The sequence below is a fragment of the Fukomys damarensis genome, unplaced genomic scaffold, assembly GCF_012274545.1.
Source record: "Fukomys damarensis isolate Sample0158 unplaced genomic scaffold, DMR_v1.0_HiC HiC_scaffold_30, whole genome shotgun sequence".
NCBI lineage: Eukaryota > Metazoa > Chordata > Mammalia > Rodentia > Bathyergidae > Fukomys > Fukomys damarensis.
In genome coordinates this window covers 9,112,356-9,121,550 of record NW_022900942.1, presented here as the reverse complement: position 1 = coordinate 9,121,550, position 9,195 = coordinate 9,112,356, and the positions used below count along the sequence as shown (strand labels likewise).

Sequence of the window (9,195 nt, the reverse complement as noted above, 5' to 3'; positions counted from 1 at the left end):
TTTTTTTTTTTTTTTTTTTTTTTTGGTATTAGGGATCAAACTTGAGACCTTGCACTTGTGAAGCATGTGGCAGAACCACTGAACTAAATCCCTGGCTTATCCAATCCTTTGTTGAAGACAAGAAGAACCTAGAAACCACCTTTGGAAGAAGACCACAGAACTACACGACCTGGTAACAACCGAAGGACTCTAAGTTCAAGCACAGTCTGGGGAAATTAGCAACTTGGCGAGACTCTGTCTCCAAACAAAACAGTGCTGGGGAAGTAGCTTGGTGTGAAGGCCCTGGGTTCAATCTCTAGTACCCCAGTAGCAGCAAGAAGGAAGGGGGTGTCTGGAAATCTATAGACCCTCAGCAAGCAGCCTTTCTAAAGTACAGTTTACACTCTCTGCTCAGCAACCAGACCTCCCAGGTGAAAGTGACCTAAACTGCAAATGGCCCTGCCTCAGGGGCCAGACCCTCCACCACCTTCCTTTTCTTGGCTAATGGTTGGTTTTTTGTTTGCTCTATGAGTCATCTTGCTTAACCCTAATCCACTCGAATCATCTCCAGAAATACCCTCACAAACACACTGAAAATACCTAAGCATTCTTAATCCAAAGTGTCACTTAAAATTAACCATCACAAAGGTACAATTACCAGTATCAGGAATGGAAAGGGGACATTTATATAGTTCCTAAAGATATTAAACAGGATATAAAAACTTATCATAGGGGCCAGGGATTTAGCTCAGCAGTTCAGTGGCCTGCCTCGCAAGCACAAGGACCCAAGTTCGATCCCCAGTACCAAAACAAAAAAACAAAAAAACAAAAAAACAAAAAAACCCCAAACAAACAAAAAACTTATCATAAAAAAATCTATGCCTAATGAATGTAACTGTACTATATACCTAAAATGTACCAATAAACTCAATAGAAGAAAAAAAATCCATGCCAATGTTTGAACATTTAGATGAAATGAATAAATTCTTGGAAGACACTAATGCTGACATAAGAAGATACTAAGTATAATTATAAATGTACTCCTGAGAGAAGATAAAAATATAAAACAAAATAAAATATGACTCTTAAAAATAACTTCAGTAGATAATCTTACCAAGCAGTTACAGAAGTATAATTCCAATATTTGAAATCTCTTCTGGAGAGTAACACATAAGGGAACAGTTGCCAGTTTGTTTCAAGATGCTAGCACCATTCTGCCACCAGGACAAAGATATCATGAAAGGAAAAGTGAAAGCCAGTTTCATTCACAGATACACATATAAAAATCCTATGTGAGTGTTTAGCAAACAAAGCCATGTGTGGTGGCCCACCCTGTAATCCCCGCACTCTTGAAGGCTAAGGCGGGAGGATCACAAGTTTGAGCTAGTGACTTAGTGATATCTTGTTTCAAATTTAAAAGAAAAATACAATTTAAAAAAGGGCTGGGAATGTACTCAATGGGAAGGTCCTGTGTTCCAATTCCCAGTACTGGGGACAAAAAGAGTTTAGAAAACAAAATACAACAATATATAAGGATTCCATATTAGGACTAAATTGGGTTTACCTCAGGCATACAAGGTTTGATCATTGATTCACTATTGTAACAGAATAAAGCTGAGCCTGATGGTGTCAATGTCATTCAAAGCACGGTGAGGCCCATGTGGCTGAAGCAAACTGATGTAAGGCTGAGCAGGTCCTGGGCCACAGTGGTAGTCCAGGCAAGAGTGGCTCGAAGAAAGAGAGGTGGGAAGTGTCTGGATTGGCTGTCTATTGGAGATGGACAAAATCTATGCAGACTGGATGAGGGCTGCAGTGAGGAAGGATGATCAGGAACAGCACCCAGAACTAGTCAATAACAAAAAGGAATGAATTATGGATCAGTGCATAGAAGACTTTCAAAGTATATTACCTGTGTTCAAAGAAAGGGGTCCAGACTTGCCCTTCCTCATGCAGCACCGTGTGCTATGTCCTATTTTATATAGGCTGAGAAATTCAAGCTCATCTACAGTGACAGTGCAGATGAGTGGTTGCACAGAGAAAGGACAGGCACAGGCAGGAGGCGTGACAAAGAGGTGGCAGGAGCCTTTTCAGGGTGGTGGACACATTTACTCTTCACGTGGTATTGGTTTCATGGTGCATGCATGTGTTGACACTTGTTAAATTGTGTGTTTTAATGCATGCAGTTTAACACATGCCAATTATACTGCAGGAAATTTGCTAGACAAAGAATCTCTACTAGGTGTTAAGGAGAGGTGGGAGGGCAGTAAGCAGGAAGAAAGTTAGTGGAACTTATGTCCTATCCCATGGCAGCAGGATGAGGTGGGGTAAGTACATCTGCTTTATTTTGGCTAAATTGGAGGTAACTATGGTGTAAAGCATTGGGAACACTGAGAATGCAGTTAGAAAAAGATCTGACAAGAAGGAGGTCTTGGATTACAACTAAGGGAAAGCTTTCTCACATTTTTTTATCAGTTAGGACCGTATGCTAAAGAGAGAGCCATTAATTTAAACTGGATTTCTTTGAAGTGTTCTTATTGGCTCACATAACTGAACAGTACACAGATGGGATCAGGCTCATCTGGTTCAGGGCTCCGGTGATAACAGGCCACCTCTGGGCTCTGGATTCTCTGGCTGTCACTATTCTCAGGCCATCCATCAATGGCTGTGGCTCCAGAATTATATCCTCTACCAACACTTGTGGAACACAATGGAAAGTTCTCTTGTCACGAAGCACCACATTAGCCTTCTTTCTCTTTGGCTCTGACCTATTCACTGGTGATGGAATAGGGACTGACAGTGGAGGATGTGAAATGACCAAAGAGAAACACAGTGCTGCTGGCAGGTGGAAGTAGTGGGGAATGGATGAGAAGAGGAAGTTCATGTGATAGTTTTGCTTTTTGATGCCAGACCAGCTGTCTTAGTCACAATACCCACAACACGAACTTCTTTTTAAATTGATACCTTTTAGATATGATAACAATCATCATAGGGGATTTGTACCTGTGCATGATATATCTTGCTGCTTATTTTTTTCCCATTCCCTTTCCTGCTCTATAATCCCTCTTCCCCTTTTATTTACAAAAGCTTTGTTTCCATTTTTGATTCTATTCTTTTCTCCCCCTCCCCTTGTTCTCATTTGAACATTTTCTTCTCATCTCCCAATATCTATTACACATTTTGGTTCTTATTTACACTTTCAGTTTCTCACTCCAGAGAAACCATTCATATTTAAACATGTGTGTTAAATTTATTTCCCTTAAGGGTATGGTTTCAGAGTGCATCTATTTAGCTAGAAATGTCTCAAGCCTATCCTTCTTAATGGCAGAGTAGTACTCCATTGTATAGAAAAAAACCACCATCTTCTTTATCCATTCATCAGTTGATAGGCACTTAGGTTGTTTTCAAAATTCAGCTATTACAGGCTGTGCTGCTATAGACATGTGTGTATGTATCACTGTGGTATGAAGCTATTAATTTTGGAAGACACTAAGAAGGGGAATAGCTGGGTTGAATGGAACCTCTAGTTTTAGCTTTTTAAGGAATCTCCACACTGATTTCCACAGCCCCAACCCACAATTTAAGGGAGGACAGGTTTATTGTGGTTTGTGTTGCAGTAGCCACAGTCCTTACATGCTCTACTGACTCCAAAGCAGGATGGCATGGCACAGAGGCATGGCAGAGGAAAGACTCCTCACTTCATGAAAGTGAGGAAGCAGAGAGTCAAAGGAGGAGCTGGGAAGGGAAATATTCCCTTCTGGATCATGCTTACAATGACCCACTTCTGACCAGACCTTTTCTCTTAACAGCAAGTTAGCTGTAATGCTCCTAAAAGCCAATCACCTCCCAAAGCCCCACCTATGAGCCCATGAGGCCCTTACGGGACATCTAGATATAAATCAGAACACTGCACCTTGGCTCCCAAAGATAACATTCCATCCTTGGCTTCCAAAGATGCATGTTTATCTCTTTATGCAAAATGCATTTAGTTTCTCTCTAACAGTCACCAAAGTCTTAACATTGTCAGCATTGCTGCAAAGCCCAAATCCCAAGTCTCCTCTGAGACTCAAAGTAAACTCTTAGCTGTGAGCCCTTGTGAAAATCAAAATAACATTGTCAATGTACTTTTGCAAGGGTGAACATTCACAGTCCAAAAGGGAAGAATGGGGCTAGAAACAAATGCAAGACAAAAACCCAGTAGGGCAAACATCTAATTTTGTAGTTTCATGTCTAGTGCTCAGAGCGAGTTGTAGTGAGACAAGAACTCCAAAGTGTTTGTGCAGCCTCTACAACATTACTGGTGGTTGCAGCCCTCATGATCTCTCTCTTGGACTAGCTTTGTTCACTGCCTGTGGCTTTTATAAGACCTAAGGCCTTACTACCACTCCAACGAGCTCAACAGCTACCAAGGGCCTTACTACCACTCCGAGGAGCTTGATTCTACCACTCCAAAGAGCTCGACTTTACCACTCTGAAGACCTCAACAGCCATGAGTGAGATTCACCCAGGAAGGAACACACTGGACATGTTGGAAAGGGAACAGACCTTTACTAGTCTGGCCAGGTGGCACTCCCAGAGCCAAGCAGCTCAGAGAGGCGCCAGCTCAGGGGCAGAGGTCCTTTTTATAAGGGGATAGGCAGGGTGGGGGTCTACTGGAGATGCTTACAGAATGTCCCAAGGTTTTCAAAACATTCCTTCTGGGCAGACAAAGAGTGAAACAATCTTCATCCATATATCCAGAACTACTAAATGTTCACCTGTTAATTTACATTAATCACAGTTGGGACTAGGATTTAGGTTACAAAGCTGTGCAGTCTTATATTCCTAAGCAAAGGTAGGGGTGCGACTACAAAGGGGAGTGGTACACAACGGCCTCTGGGGCCGTTACTCATCCAACATGGACTCACTTTAGTTCAGTTAGGTCTTACACTTTCCTTAGATGTTCCATGCTCCTGACCTCTGCAGCTTTCTGAGGGCTCCACTGTACTTTTGGCTTCACTCTCACAGCTTCATGCACTCTCACAACCTCTCAGGGGCACACTGACCTACTACTAAGGCCTTTTCCTGAAATCTGCTCGGAAGTCTGCATGATCCCACAATGCCCGCATTCTGTAGCCCTCTAAAACCCGCACCGTGTGGATGACAAGGTCTGCTGCTGGCTGAAGCAGTAGCCAGGGCCTCTTGGCTCCAGAGGTTTCTTAATGTCTGAATGGCTGAACACTGCAGGCTGAACGGGGTGGAGTGGGGGTGGAAGAGTGGAGGGGTGGGTACACACAAATTTCCCTCAACTAATTCTCAGCACAGTGCCCTGGGGGCTCTCTTCTCAAAGCACTTTTTCAATTTTGCTATGATTGAGGCTGTGAAGGGTGGGGCCTTATTAGCTATCATTTACCCTGAAGGAATATTTTTTATTATCCTGCTGTAGAGTACTTGGCTTCTATCTACTTATTTATTTTTAGTTTTTTTTTGGAGACAAGATCTCACTATTAGTTCAGGCTGGCCTTGAACTCACTGTGTAGCCCTCCTGCCTCACCCTCTCGAGTGCTGGGATTATAGGCATGTACCACAATGTCTGGCTTTGGATTCTTTTTAATTCTAATCTTTTCAGAAATCCTGAACCCCAACTTTATAGGCTTTTTCTCTTTTGGTGAGACTAAAAGCTTTTCAAATAGTGTTTTGCTCCTGAATTTCAGTATAAACCTGTTTAAAAGCAGCAAGCACTATACCTGCTGCACTCTGAACATTTGACTGCTTTGAAATTTCTTCCACTAGATTAATCAGTCCACACTCTTAATCTCGGTCTCCAGCAGTCTTAAAACAGGAAAAAAAAAATGTAGACAAATTTTCCACCAGAGTAATAACACACATGATCTGGAGCCCAACTGTCAACTGAGTCATTGTTTGCAAATGAAATTTCTTGAGCCTGGTCTTTACTGGCTGAATTACTTACTGTCAGCATTTTGTTCTTCAGAGCTCTGACCAGAATCTCCTATCAAGCTCTGTTTGCATCATTCTAGGGCTGCTTCTCCAGCCAGCATCTCCAAGCCTCTTTGAACTTCTCCCATGAGCCAGCCTGAAAGGGTTTGGAACCATGTGGTCAGTAGTGTCACAGCAACAACCCCATTTCTCTTGGTACCAAATCTGTCTTAGTCACTTTCCTTGTTGCTGAGAACAATACCAGCAACCCACAATTTAAAGGAGGAGACATTTAACGTGGCTCAGGTTTCAGTGTCTCAGTCCTTGCATGGTCTGCTGGTTCCAAGGCAGAATGGCCAGGCACTGAGGCATAGCAGCTAGGAAGCAGATCCAAGGAAGAAGCTGGGAAGGAAGCTATACACTTCCCAATCATGCCACATAATCCACCTCTTCTGACTAGACTGCACTTCTTTTTTTTTTTTTTTTTTTTTTTTTTTTTTGCAGATCCCACTCTGACCTGGAACTCACTATGCAGCCCAGGCTGGTCTCGAACTCACAGCGATCCTCCTGCCTCAGCCTCCCGTGTGCTGGGATTACAGGTGTGCGCCACCACGCCCGGCCAAACTGCACCTCTTAACAGCAAGTTAGCTAAGCACTCATTATCCATTCACCTTCTGAAGATTCTTTCTACTCTTCCATGAGATTTCTAGGGGACATCTAGGCATAAAACCCAACACCAGCCAAGTTCTTGCAACAGCTGCTTTAAATAAATTGTATTAGTTTTTAGCCAGATCAGGAGAAAACTGCCTAGATTCTTGCTTTTCCTCTAATTTATTCTGGCCTTAGACATCTATATTCTACTAATAGCTGTTATGAAGAAATGATCCCATAAAAACATGGAAAGGATACCTCTGAAGATAAAGTGCATTCTACAGTACCAGCTTTATGGCAACTTTAGTGACTATATAGAATAGTATCTTTATGAAAACTTGGAGACATTTCTCTCAGCACTCACTAGGAAGTGTTACCCAAACCACAGATGTTTGAGTCTGTAGGTAAATGAGTTTTCTAACAAATTATGCTTTCTTCTCTTAAGACTAAGGAGCCTGGAGTCCAATTTTTGGGGGATGGGGTACTGGGGATCGAACTTGGGTCCTTGCACTGGTGAAGCAGGCAGCAGAACGACTGAGCTAATTTCCTGGCCCCTGGAGTCCAATTTTTACTTAACTTTTTTTATAGGTTTTATTGGATTAGTTTACTACTGTCTTTGGTTTTCTACTTGTTTCCTCGTCTACTTATTCAGACTGATTCATGTTACTGTAAAACTGCTTCAAATTCTTCTTAGAACAAAATAGGCTATAAATTCATATACAAACTGATTTATGTCCAAAACTTTGTCTCCAACCTGTTTTTCCAGTTTAATGTCTTATCCTAGCCCCAATATTCATATGGGACTACAAAGTTGCCGGGTGTGGTGGTGCCCACGTGTAATCTCAGCACTCAGGCTGAGGAGGCAAGAGGATCATCACAAGCCTGATCTACACGGAGTTCAAGGCTGGTCCGAAATACATGGCAAGATCCTGTCTCAAAAACACCAAAACAAAACAAACAAAGTAAACAAACAAAAAAGGGAGTAAGACATAAAAAGATTTTTGAATCTTGGATCTACTCGCAGCCTGAGACATTTAGCAAATTAACCCCTCTGAACTTGTCATCTGCAAAACGGTAGCTCAAAGTTTTGCTGTAAGGAGTAGAGGTTATTTTACATAAAATACCAAAGCATTACTGTACTCAAAAACAGATGTCAGCTAAGTGTGGTGGCACACACCTGCAATCCCAACACTTGGTTTGCTAAGGAGAGAGCGCTGTGACTCTGAGTTACACAGTGAGTCCAAGTGTTATGGCACTCAGAGGGCAGGCAGACCAAGGAAGAAAGCGGAACTCAAAAGAACTGAAAGCAAACACAGGTTCATTCGCTAGCCACTAGCCGGCTCAGTGGAAGTCTCCTTCCAGAATCTGAGCCCTGAAAGTTTGCTTCCTTTTTTCTATTGCACTTTTGGCAGGGCAGGGAAGCAAGCAGAATTTTACAGAAGCAGAACTTAGCACAGGGGCAGGGTTGTACAGGCAGAGGTTGTGCTAACAGTTTATTTCTAAAACATAGGGAGGTATAGGCAGGTGTTGTTTCAGAAGTTCATCTTTAGGTCACAGTGATCTTCCTGGGTTTACCAGAAGAGGCAAGTCCTGAGACTGTTAGTCTATCTTTCATCTTGTCTTTTGATTTTGTTCATTTCACAAGGCCAGCCTGAACTAGTGAGGCTGTCACAAAAAAACACCCCCAAAACAGATGTTGATAAATCATCTGTCACTCCATGGCTAGCAGATCTCATAAGTATCTTTCTTTATTCTTAAGTATGTTTCTTTTTAAAAAGCTTATCTGCCTGAGGTTTTTCAGCCATTGGATGACTAAATGTAAACATACATGGACACAAAGCACCTCACACATAAAATAGTTTTTATCCCTTCTTGATCTGGCCTGTATTTGAAAGGCTTTAATCGTCTCTGCCTATTAAATGCAGTCATTTTAAACGATTCAGTTAAAAAAGCATCTTCCCTATTTTTGTAGTTGTTACTTCATCCTTGAAATTCTCTGGTGGATTCTACAAACCTGTTACAACATGTTGTCTTTCTTGCCCCTCCAGGTTTCAAGCTTTTGGTGAGTAGATTCTTTTCACTTTTCCATTTGCCCAGGAAACAGGGCATGTCGCTGGTAATCACTCATTATTATCACGTTAGACTTCTGGATTGATCAAATGGTCATTATCTAATAATTCACTCTTAACCAGGCCTAACACTTGGCTGCCCTACTGCGTAAGAGTGGGGCACAGAAAGATGGTCAGCAAATCCAGATCTACAGTTTTAATGTCTTGAAATGTAGTGTTATTAAAAGAACTGCAGTGACTTCTGGCTATGGCTTCTGAGGTCTAAGGTCAACACTCTGGGAACAATGAGGTTCCAGGCCTTCTGCAGAGGGAAAGATGTAGGTGTGTGATCCCAGGAATCCAGAAATGTCTTGTTAAGACAACCGGCTCCACACAGCTGTTCTGGACTCAAATGTAGAAATGAACACGTAGTAGGTGCCTGGCTGTAAACCACTCTTGGTGCATTTCAATTTCGTGTTGCTTGGTACTGCGACCTCCATCGGAGAGCCCTGATAGTTTCCTAGGCTCAGGTGACAGCACAGACCCCTCGCCCGTCGGGCCCCTAGGTCCCGCAGGTCGAGGCCGCCCGAGGACCGGCAGGTGA

At 42.5% G+C, this 9,195-nt stretch overlaps 1 long non-coding RNA gene across 1 annotated transcript in view; it reads right to left on the bottom strand.

Moving 5' to 3' along the window:
* LOC104849253 overlaps positions 1-9,189 on the bottom strand; it is a 10,731-nt gene extending 1,542 nt beyond the window's left edge. The window contains exons 1-2 of the long non-coding RNA XR_776711.1: positions 8,558-9,189; positions 5,927-6,049 (exon numbers count right to left, since the gene is read on the bottom strand). This is a non-coding gene — a long non-coding RNA (uncharacterized LOC104849253). The remainder of the gene's footprint in view (positions 1-5,926; positions 6,050-8,557) is intronic.
* Between the last annotated feature and the right edge of the window lie 6 nt (positions 9,190-9,195).